General features: G+C 36.9%; 1 protein-coding gene across 1 annotated transcript in view; it reads right to left on the reverse strand.

Moving 5' to 3' along the window:
• rempA (intraflagellar transport protein rempA) overlaps positions 1-12,457 on the reverse strand; it is a 77,888-nt gene that overhangs the window by 60,266 nt on the left and 5,165 nt on the right. The window lies entirely within an intron of this gene.

Here is a 12,457-nt window from a genome sequence, read left to right on the forward strand (position 1 = left end):
AGTGTTATTAATTAAAAATAAGTCAAGGAATAACAGCCTAACTCCTATACTTTTACATAGGGCTTGCGACAGTTATTCCTTGACCACATGGTACTAAATATTGCATGCTTTTATGCGCACTTGAAACTGTTTTGAAGATTTTTGGCGAGGAGTTTTAGCGTTATCAAATTCAGGGACAGAGTTTTATTGTAAAGATTTGCTAAAAAGTCTGTAGAAAAAGGTAGCAGAAAGCGTATCAGTTTTCTTGAGGGTTGGATACTACTTGACAAACGAAATTTTTATTGAGCGTTTTTATACCTTTCATGAAAATGAAATGGTATATTAACTTCGTCTTGAATCTCAAAATTGTAAGTCCTTAAAGGAAAATAGATAGGCCCACCATTAAGTATACCGAAATTATCAGGATGAGCAGCTGAGTTGATTTAGGCATGTCCGCCTGTCCATCTCTCCGTCTATCTGTTTGTATGCAAACTAGTCCCTCAATTTTTGAGATGTCTTGATAAAAATTCGTGAGCGGGTATATTTAGGTATCCGATTAGACATTTGTCGGAACCGGCCGGATCGGGCCACTACATCATATATCCCCCATATAGCAGAAAAGAGGATTTTTGTCATATCTTCCTCAATTTATCACATTGAAGCTTCAAACTTCACCAAATGCTTTCGTATATTGCACATATTTAGCCCAATCACGCAATCCATCGTAGACTGTTTTTTCGGGATTCGTTACATTCGAATTCGTAACATTGCTGCGATGGATTGCGTGATTGGGCTGTTTGTTTTAAATATTTTTCGCATTTCGTAAATTTTCTCCGTTGGCAAGAACTTGTCGTAGAATTTACTTTCGGATACGTTTGGAAGCACGGTCGAACTGCATGATAGCAATTCCGTAATTTTCCCGAAAAAGCAGTCTACGATTGATTGCGTGATTGGGCTGATTGTCTGAAAAAATGGATGAGATCGGTCGTATATATACCATATATCCCCCACAACCGATTGTTCAGATAAAAATGCTTACGTATAGAACATTAATTGTTGTCTGAAAAAATTGTGTAGATCGGTAATATATATAGTATATATCTCATAAAACCGATTGTTCAGACTAGAAAATTTCCGTAATTTCTGCCTCATTTTAACAGCTAGAAGCTTTAAATTACACCAAATGCTTACGTGCAGAGCATTCATTGTTGTCTGAAAAAATTGTATAGTTCGGTAATATACATATTGTAACGAATTTTGTGCAATTCCCTTTATTTACAACCTTCTGCTCACGTTCGAATCACTAAACTGTTGAATAAATAACTCCACTATTCAATAATGCTAAATGGCCTTTATTAACGTTCACAATAACACTACTATTGCTCGCCAGATAGTGTCTTAAATCAAACTGATTGTCGTGCCTCTACTGTTGCGGCCTTTTATACTCTGCGATTTCTCGTTTGCATACTTCTAGGATCATCCAGAATTTACTTAGTTACTGCTATATAATTATAACAACAGATGCACGTCTATAGCTCTCATATGCGCGTGTATTTGTGAGCGACACTTCCACAATTATAATTGCATACTTTTGGGAGCATCTCAGATAAGATATCTGCATCTGTTTGTGCGTTGCTTCTCCGCTGCGTGTACGTACATACGTGTAGACATAATGATTGATATATTGATGTGCATACAAGTCACTGCTTAGCATCGGCTTAGAGATGATAGTGTCCCTTAGTGTTGCTAATATTCGTCACAATATATAGTACATATGTCATACAACCGATTGTTCAGATAAGAAACTTTTCGCAATTTCGGCCCCATTTTAACAGCTAGAAGCTTCAAATTTCACCAAATGCTTACGCATATAGCATATATTGTTTTTTGGAAAAATAATAGAGATCGGTGGCATATATATTATATATCTCAAACTACCGATTATTCAGATAAAAAACTGTTCGCAATTTCTGCCGTATTTTAACAGCTAGAAGCTTCAAATTTCACCAAATGCTTACGCATATTGCATATATTGTTTCTGAAAAAATCATAGAGATCGGTGGTATATATATTATATATCTCACACATCCGATTATTCAGATAAAAAACTTTTCGCAATTTCTGCCCTATTTTAACAGCTAGAAGCTTCAAATTTCACCAAATGCTTACGCATATACCATATATTGTTGTTTGAAAAAATCATAGAGATCGGTGGTATATATATTATATATCTCAAACTACCGATTATTCAGATAAAAAACTGTTCGCAATTTCTGCCGTATTTTAACAGCTAGAAGCTTCAAATTTCACCAAATGCTTACGCATATAACATATATTGTTGTTTGAAAAAAATCATAGAAATCGGTGGTATATATATTATATATCTCACACAACCGATTATTCAGATAAAAACTGTTCGCAATTTCTGCCGTATTTTAACAGCTAGAAGCTTCAAATTTCACCAAATGCTTACGCATATAACATATATTGTTTTTTGAAAAAATAATAGAGATCGTTGGTATATATATTATATATCTCACACTACCGATTATTCAGATAAAAAACTGTTCGCAATTTCTGCCCCATTTTAACAGCTGGAAGCTTCAAATTTCACCAAATGCTTACGCATATAGCATATATTGTTGTTTGAAAAAAATCATAGAGATCGGTGGTATATATATTATATATCTCACACAACCGATTATTCAGATAAAAAACTTTTCGCAATTTCTGCCCCATTTTAACAGCTAGAAGCTTCAAATTTCACCAAATGCTTACGCATATAGCATATATTGTTGTTTGAAAAAAATCATAGAAATCGGTGGTATATATATTATATATCTCACACAACCGATTATTCCGATAAAAAACTGTTCGCAATTTCTGCCCTATTTTAACAGCTAGAAGCTTCAAATTTCACCAAATGCTTACGCATATAGCATATATTGTTGTTTGAAAAAATCATAGAGATCGGTGGTATATATATTATATATCTCAAACTACCGATTATTCAGATAAAAAACTGTTCGCAATTTCTGCCGTATTTTAACAGCTAGAAGCTTCAAATTTCACCAAATGCTTACGCATATAACATATATTGTTTTTTGAAAAAATAATAGAGATCGTTGGTATATATATTATATATCTCACACTACCGATTATTCAGATAAAAAACTGTTCGCAATTTCTGCCCCATTTTAACAGCTAGAAGCTTCAAATTTCACCAAATGCTTACGCATATAGCATATATTGTTGTTTGAAAAAAATCATAGAGATCGGTGGTATATATATTATATATCTCACACTACCGATTATTCAGATAAAAAACTGTTTGCAATTTCTGCCGTATTTTAACAGCTAGAAGCTTCAAATTTCACCAAATGCTTACGCATATAGTTTATATTGTTGTTTGAAAAAAATCATAGAGATCGGTGCTATATATATTATATATCTCACACAACCGATTATTCAGATAAAAAACTGTTCGCAATTTCTGCCCTATTTTAACAGCTAGAAGCTTCAAATTTCGCCAAATGTTTACGCATATAGCATATATGGTTGTTTGAAAAAATCATAGAGATCGATGGTATATATATTATATATCTCACACAACCGATTATTCAGATAAAAAAACTGTTCGCAATTTCTGCCCTATTTTAACAGCTAGAAGCTTCAAATTTCGCCAAATGTTTACGCATATAGCATATATGGTTGTTTGAAAAAAATCATAGAGATCGGTGGTATATATGTGGTGCTTCCAGCATCACAACGAAACATTTATTTTATAATTATAATTCATCTTCTTTGGCCACTGTAAGAACTAGTTTTACTTCTCATTTAATATTCACTCCGTTACAATTTAATAAACGATGGTGAGAGCGCTCTGTCTTTACTTATTGCTTTTGCTTTCCATCGTCGTCATTCGTTGAAAAACATGACGTGACTTAGTAAAAAGAAAACGCAAAGCAGTCAGTTCAGTTAGTTCAGTTCTCATCGGACCAGCATAAAAACATATTCTTTTATTTGCGACAAGCAAACACCAAAAGTGGTGACCCGTCTGACAAAAATCCGTTACACCGACAGTTAGCGCACAACTGTAAGAAGAAAATTTTTTTAGACGATCACGAAAACAACAAAAACCTTAATCATCAAATATGGGTCCTGGTGATCCTGCGGAGAAAACAGATCCAACACAAGCCACTGATGAAGCCACAGGCAAAGCTCAACAAACCGGCATGCCTGCAGGTAAAATGTCTGCAGCACCTACAGACCTCAACGCCGTAGCAATCAAAATCGACATGCCTGCCATGGATCGCAGGAACATCGAAGGCTGGTTCCTAAGCCTCGACTATTGGTTTCCCGCTATGAACATAAAAAGCGACAGTCAAAAATTCAACACGGTGATGGCTGCACTAGGGCCACGCATGCTACAGGATTTTTCAGCTACGTTAGGAGAAGTCCCTGACCAGGGTAGGTATGACTACGTGAAAAAGCGACTAATAACTTTTTGCACCGACAGTCAGCAACGACGCCTAAATCAAGTGCTCAACGAAACCCAGTTGGGCGATCAAAGGCCAAGCCAATTGTTTGCTGAAATGATGCGGCTGGTCGGCGACACAATGAGCGAATCGGCAGTAAAAAACTTGTGGGCAAAACGTTTGCCCGTTTACGCTCAAGCTGCGGTAGCCGCCTGTTCAGGCCCACCGAAAGAGTACCTGAAAATTGCAGACGCTATCAACGACACTATCAGCGTTCAGATAAACAGCAGCTCCGCAGAAAAAAATCGACACGCGCCTGAACCCACTACATTCGCAGAAAAATCAAACGCAAGTACCGAGTATAGTGAGTTACAACGTGCTATTAACGAACTGGGACAACGCTTTGACCGCATGAATTCTGGTCGTAGAAGTGTAAGGCCAAGATCTCGCCAGCAATCCCGCGACCGGCGTAGAAACAGCCCAGCCATTAACTTAGATGAATGTTGGTACCACCAAAAATTTGGAACCAGCAGCAAGAACTGCAGACCACCGTGCAAGCACTACGAGTCGGGCAGAGGGGATTGCAGCCAAAAATGAATCGAAGCGGTCGCTGGAGCAAAGTTGCCAGCGGATGCCAGCGTTAACCGCCTCACAATCAACGACCGAAAATCCACTATTTCCTTTTTAATTGACTCAGGCGCCGACATATCAGTTCTGCCACGACAGTACGCACATACAACGACACCATCCGCCGTGAAGCTCTACGCTGCTAATGGTACAACAATTGACACATTCGGTCATCAACGTCTCTGTCTCGATCTCGGTCTTCGAAGATGCTTTGATTGGACATTTACCATTGCAAACGTAAGAACGCCAATCATAGGAAGAATTTGAGTTATTATTACGACAAGGTATCATTCGCCCGTCAAATAGTAATTATTCTAGTCCACTGCATATGGTACGGAAGGCCGATGGTGGATGGCGCCCATGCGGAGATTACCGTAAGTTAAACTCCCAAACTACGCCAGACAGATACCCCATACCATATTTGCAAGACTGCACTTCCATACTAGAAGGAAAACAAATTTTTAGCAAAGTAGACCTACAAAAGGCGTACCATCAACTGCCAATACACCCAGACGATATCCATAAGACGGCCATAACGACCCCGTTCGGCCTTTACGAATACCTGTACATGCCTTTTGGGTTGCGTAATGCTGCCCAGTCGTTTCAGAGATTAATTCACGAAGCTCTACGTGGTCTGCATTTCACTTTCGCCTATATCGACGATATCCTTATCGCTTCAACTGACCACGGAGAGCACCAATGCCATCTACGGTTGGTTTTCGAGCGCCTAAGGAATTACGGCTTAGCGATAAATCCTTCAAAGTGCGAGTTTTTCGTAGTCGAGATTAAGTTCCTCGGCCACTTAATAACAAAAAGTGGTATTAAACCCCTACCGGAGCGAGTCGAGGCAATTTCGAAATTCGAAAGACCTACACTCGCGCATCAGCTAAAAAAGTTCTTGGCAACCGTGAACTTCTACCGCAAATTTCTGCCGCGCGCAACCGCTTACCAATCGATACTTACAGCAATGATTCCAGGTAATAAGCGCAACGATCGTACAACACTAACCTGGAGCGACGAACAATCTGCAGCATTCGAGAAGTGCAAACAGGAGCTGGCAAACGCCGCCATACTTGCGCACCCTCTTCAAAACGCCGAACTGTCTCTGGCCACTGATGCCTCCGACGGTGCAGTGGGTGCCGCATTGACCCAGCTTACAGAAAAAGGTCCACAACCTCTTGGTTATTACTCTAAAAAACTGACGACCACGGAACAAAAGTACAGCACGTACGACAGGGAGCTGCTCGCCATATATAAAGCGGTTAAGCATTTTAAGTGTATGCTGGAGGGTCGTTCGTTTCACATTCTGACCGACCACAAACCACTTACGTACGCGTACCAACAAAGCAGTGATAAAGCTTCTCCACGACAACTACGACAACTTGACTATATCAGTCAATTTACAACAGACTTTCGGCACATCAGCGGTTCGAGCAACCACCTGCCTGATCTTCTCTCTAGAATTTTCGAAATTAATTCCGCAATCGATTACAGCGAAATAGCAAAAGCGCAAAAAACGGACTCAGAACTTCAAGAGCTACATAAAGGTAACAAAACTTCGCTTATTTTTAAACTCTTTAAAATTCCAGGTGATACTAACGAATTATGGTGCAATGTATCATCTCGAACGGTACGTCCTTACATACCCAAGCGATTTCGACCATTAATTTTGAAGAAGGTTCATGACAGTTCACACCTAGGGATTAAAGCCACCGTAAAAATGGTGACTGAACGTTTCGTTTGGTTAAATGTACGAAAAGACGCTTCAACCTTCGCCCGATGTTGCATTCCATGCCAAAAGTCAAAAGTGAATCGGCATACAAAATCGAAGTTGCAACAATACACACCACCTACACGACGACTGGACCATGTCAACATCGACATTATAGGGCCGCTGCCAATCCACAACGGACAACGCTATTGTTTAACCTTAATTGACCGATTCACACGCTGGCCCGAGGCGGTTCCTATCCCTGACATGACAGCGGATAACGTCGCGCGAGCTTTGGTCAGTACGTGGATAGCCCGCTATGGTTGTCCGCAGTTCATTACCACCGATCAAGGGCGTCAATTTGAGTCTCACCTATTGAAAGAGCTATTAAAAATTCTGGGAACAAAACACATCAGAACGACGCCGTACCACCCGCAGTCTAATGGCATAATAGAAAGGTGGCACAGAGTATTCAAAGCTTCTATATTGGCAACCGGAAAAGAGGTTTGGACAGATAATTTACCATTAATCATGCTTTCTCTACGAACAGCGTATAAGCCTGATTTGCAAACATCTTCAGCAGAATTGCTGTTCGGTACAACTTTGAAGATACCGGGAGAATTTGTTGAGGAAGCTCGTTCTGAGCAAACTCCCTATGAATTTCTCCAAAATCTGAAAAATTTAATGACTCAACTTCGTCCTACGCAAACAAAATTCCACTCAACTTCGACAAGCTACGTTCATCCCGATATGATGAAATGCTCACATGTCTTAGTTCGGAACGATTCCATCCGTCCTTCGCTAACGACGCCTTACGAAGGGCCACACAAAGTAATACAACGAAATACAAAATTTTTTACTATTTTGATCAACCAACGAAAAGTCAACATTAATATCGACCGGTTAAAACCTGCCTATATTTGGGAAAACGACGAACCAGCACAGTTGACACCGACATCTACAAAGGGAGATAAACAGCCGATAGAAAAAGAAGCAGTCCAACCCCACGTAGTTGAATCTCAGCCTCACCAAAGGTTGAGACCAAGACGCCTCATTAGCAAACCCGTACGTTTTCATTAAACGGGGAGTACTGTGGTGCTTCCAGAATCACAACGAAACATTTATTTTATAATTATAATTCATCTTCTTTGGCCACTGTAAGAACTAGTTTTACTTCTCATTTAATATTCACTCCGTTACAATTTAATAAACGATGGTGAGAGCGCTCTGTCTTTACTTATTGCTTTTGCTTTCCATCGTCGTCATTCGTTGAAAAACATGACGTGACTTAGTAAAAAGAAAATGCAAAGCAGTCAGTCCAGTTAGTTCAGTTCTCACCGGACCAGCATAAAAACATATTCTTTTATTTGCGACAAGCAAACACCAAATATATATTATATCTCACACTACCGATTATTCAGATAAAAAAATGTTCGCAATTTCTGCCGTATTTTAAAAGCTAGAAGCTTCAAATTTCACCAAATGCTTACGCATATTGCATATATTGTTTTTGAAAAAATCATAGAGATCGGTGGTATATATATTATATATCTCACACAACCGATTATTCAGAAAAAAAACTTTTCGCAATTTCTGCCCCATTTTAACAGCTAGAAGCTTCAAATTTCACCAAATGCTTACGCATATTGCATATATTGTTTTTGAAAAAATCATAGAGATCGGTGGTATATATATTATATATCTCACACAACCAATTATTGAGATAAAAAACTTTTCGCAATTTCTGCCCCATTTTAACAGCTAGAAGCTTCAAATTTCACCAAATGCTTACGTATATAGCATATATTGTTGTTTGAAAAAAATCATAGAGATCGGTGAAATATATATATTATATATCTCACACTACCGACTATTCAGATAAAAAACTGTTATCAATTTCTGCCGTATTTTAACAACTAGAAGCTTCAAATTTCACCAAATGCTTACGCATATAGCATATATTTTTGTTTGAAAAAAAATCATAGAGATTGAGGGTATATATATTATATATCTCACATTACCGATTATTCAGATAAAAAACTGTTCGCAATTTTTGCCGTATTTTAACAGCTAGAAGCTTCAAATTTCACCAAATGCTTACGTATATAGCATATATTGTTGTTTGAAAAAAAATCATAGAGATTGAGGGTATATATATTATATATCTCACATTACCGATTATTCAGATAAAAAACTGTTCGCAATTTTTGCCGTATTTTAACAGCTAGAAGCTTCAAATTTCACCAAATGCTTACGCATATAGCATATATTGTTTTTTTGAAAAAATAATAGAGATCGGTGGTATATATTATATATCTCACACAACCGATTATTCAGATAAAAAACTGTTCGCAATTTCTGCCGCATTTTAACAACTAGAAGCTTCAAATTTCACCAAATGCTTACACATATAGCATATATTGTTGTTTGAAAAAAATCATAGAGATCGGTGGTATATATATTATATATCTCACACAACCGATTACTCAGATAAAAAACTTTTCGCAATTTCTGCCCTATTTTAACAGCTAGAAGCTGCAAATTTCATCAAATGCTTACGCATATAGCATACATTGTTTTTGAAAAAATCATAGAGATCGGTGGTATATATATTATATATCTCACACAACTGGTTATTCAGATAAAAAAAAATACTTGATTCCTTTGTTATATCAGCCAAATTGTTTAAACAAAAGTAACATTTTTACTAAAAAATGCATGTGTGTGGTTGTTCGCTGTGAACTGTGCGCGCTAATTGCTTTTGAGTGAGGCATGATGCGACACATACATACTTACATATATAGCATTCACTGCGTTATTTAACTTCGGGCGTAGGTTTATAGGTATGTATGGGTGTACATTACTACATAGTATAAAACGAAGTCGCTTTTTCTGTCCCTATGTCCCTTTGAATGCTTAAACCTTTAAAAATACGCAACAGATTTTGATGCGCTTTTTTCTAATAGATACCGAGTGATTGAAGAGGAAGGAATGGATGAACATATTTGGCTGAAAATTGGTGGAGGGGTAGCTTAGAACCAGGAGACAGACATAGGATAATTTTATCCCGTTCTGTCTAGGGTCTTGAGAACAAAACGTGGACCTGGGTAATCCTGGGATATGTTTGTACAATATGGTTATCAAATGGAAGCTGTTTATGAGTACTTTGATACGGGGTATTTTTCGTACCCGCGGGTAACTAGGGTCTCGGGATATAAGCGAAAACGTGAACGCGGGTACCCCTACAATGTGTTTATAGAATATAGATAACAAATGAAAGCTGTTGATGAGTGCTTTAGTACAGGGTAGTTTTCATACCTATTGGTGACTAGGGTCTCGAGATTGAGGCCAAAACGTAGACCCGGGTACCCCTAGAAAGTGTTTATACCTTATGGATAACAAATGAAAGCTGTGGGTGAGTGCTTTAGTACAGGGTAGTTTTCATACCTATTTGTGAAGGGTCTAGAGATATAGGCCAAAACGTGGATCAGGGTAACACTAGGATGTGTTTTTACATTATGGGTATCAAATTGAAGCTGTTGATGAGTGCTTTAGTACAGAGTAATTTTTATACCACTGGAGGACTAGGGTCTCAAAATATAGGCCAAAACCTGGACCCGGATACCCCTAGAATGTGTGTGAAATATGGATATCAAATGGAAGCTGTTCCTGAGAGCTTTAAAGTAATTTTCAGTAATTGTCAGATCTAGACCGAAAAAGCTTATTAAAATATAGGCAGATAGACCAAATTTAGGGCAGAACAACGTCTGACGGGTCTGATAGTATAGCTCATATAACCGATTGTTCAGATAAAAAACTTTTCGCAATTTCTTCTCTATTTGAACAGCTAGAATCTTCAAATTTCACCAAATGCTTACGCATATAGCATATATTGTTGTTTGAAAAAATCATAGAGATCGGTGGTATATATATTATATATCTCACACAACAGATTATTCAGATAGAAAACTTTTCGCAATTTCTGCCCCATTTTAACAGCTAGAAGCTCCAAATTTCACCAAATGCTTATGCATATAGCATATTTTGTTGTTTGAAAAAATCATAGAGATCGGTGGTATATATATTATATATATCTCACACAACAGATTATTCAGATAAAAAACTTTTCGCAATTTCTGCCCTATTTTAACAGCTAGAAGCTTCAAATTTCACCAATGCTTATGCATATAGCATATTTTGTTGTTTGAAAAAATCATAGAGATCGGTGGTATATATATTATATATCTCACACAACCGATTATTCAGATAAAAAACTTTTCGCAATTTCTGTCCCATTTTAACAGCTAGAAGCTTCAAATTTCACCAAATGTTTACGCATATAGCATATATGGTTGTTTGAAAAAAATCATAGAGATCGATGGTATATATATTATATATCTCACACAACCGATTATTCAGATAAAAAACTGTTCGCAATTTCTGCCCTATTTTAACAGCTAGAAGCTTCACATTTCGCCAAATGTTTACGCATATAGCATATATGGTTGTTTGAAAAAAATCATAGAGATCGGTGGTATATATATTATATATCTCACACTACCGATTATTCAGATAAAAAAATGTTCGCAATTTCTGCCGTATTTTAAAAGCTAGAAGCTTCAAATTTCACCAAATGCTTACGCATATAGCATATATTGTTGTTTGAAAAAATCATAGAGATCGGTGGTATATATATTATATATCTCACACAACCGTTTATTCAGATAAACAACTTTTCCCAATTTCTGCCGTATTTTAACAGCTAGAAGCTTCAAATTTCACCAAATGTTTACGCATATAGCATATATGGTTGTTTGAAAAAAATCATAGAGATCGATGGTATATATATTATATATCTCACACAACCGATTATTCAGATAAAAAACTGTTCGCAATTTCTGCCCTATTTTAACAGCTAGAAGCTTCACATTTCGCCAAATGTTTACGCATATAGCATATATGGTTGTTTGAAAAAAATCATAGAGATCGGTGGTATATATATTATATATCTCACACTACCGATTATTCAGATAAAAAAATGTTCGCAATTTCTGCCGTATTTTAAAAGCTAGAAGCTTCAAATTTCACCAAATGCTTACGCATATAGCATATATTGTTGTTTGAAAAAATCATAGAGATCGGTGGTATATATATTATATATCTCACACAACCGTTTATTCAGATAAAACACTTTTCCCAATTTCTGCCGTATTTTAACAGCTAGAAGCTTCAAATTTCACCAAATGCTTACGCATATTGCATATATTGTTGTTTGAAAAAATCATAGAGATCGGTGGTATATATATTATATATCTCACACAACCGTTTATTCAGATAAAAAACTTTTCCCAATTTCTGCCGTATTTTAACAGCTAGAAGCTTCAAATTTCACCAAATGCTTACGCATATTGCATATATTGTTGTTTGAAAAAATCATAGAGATCGGTGGTATATATATTATATGACAACCGATTATTCAGATAAAAAACTTTTCGCAATTTCTGCCCTATTTTAACAGCTAGAAGCTTCAAATTTCGCCAAATGTTTACGCATATAGCATATATGGTTGTTTGAAAAAAATCATAGAGATCGGTGGTATATATATTATATATCTCACACTACCGATTATTCAGATAAAAAAATGTTCGCAATTTCTGCCGTA

Source organism: Eurosta solidaginis, chromosome 4 (genome assembly GCF_040869045.1).
Source record: "Eurosta solidaginis isolate ZX-2024a chromosome 4, ASM4086904v1, whole genome shotgun sequence".
Classification (NCBI taxonomy): domain Eukaryota; kingdom Metazoa; phylum Arthropoda; class Insecta; order Diptera; family Tephritidae; genus Eurosta; species Eurosta solidaginis.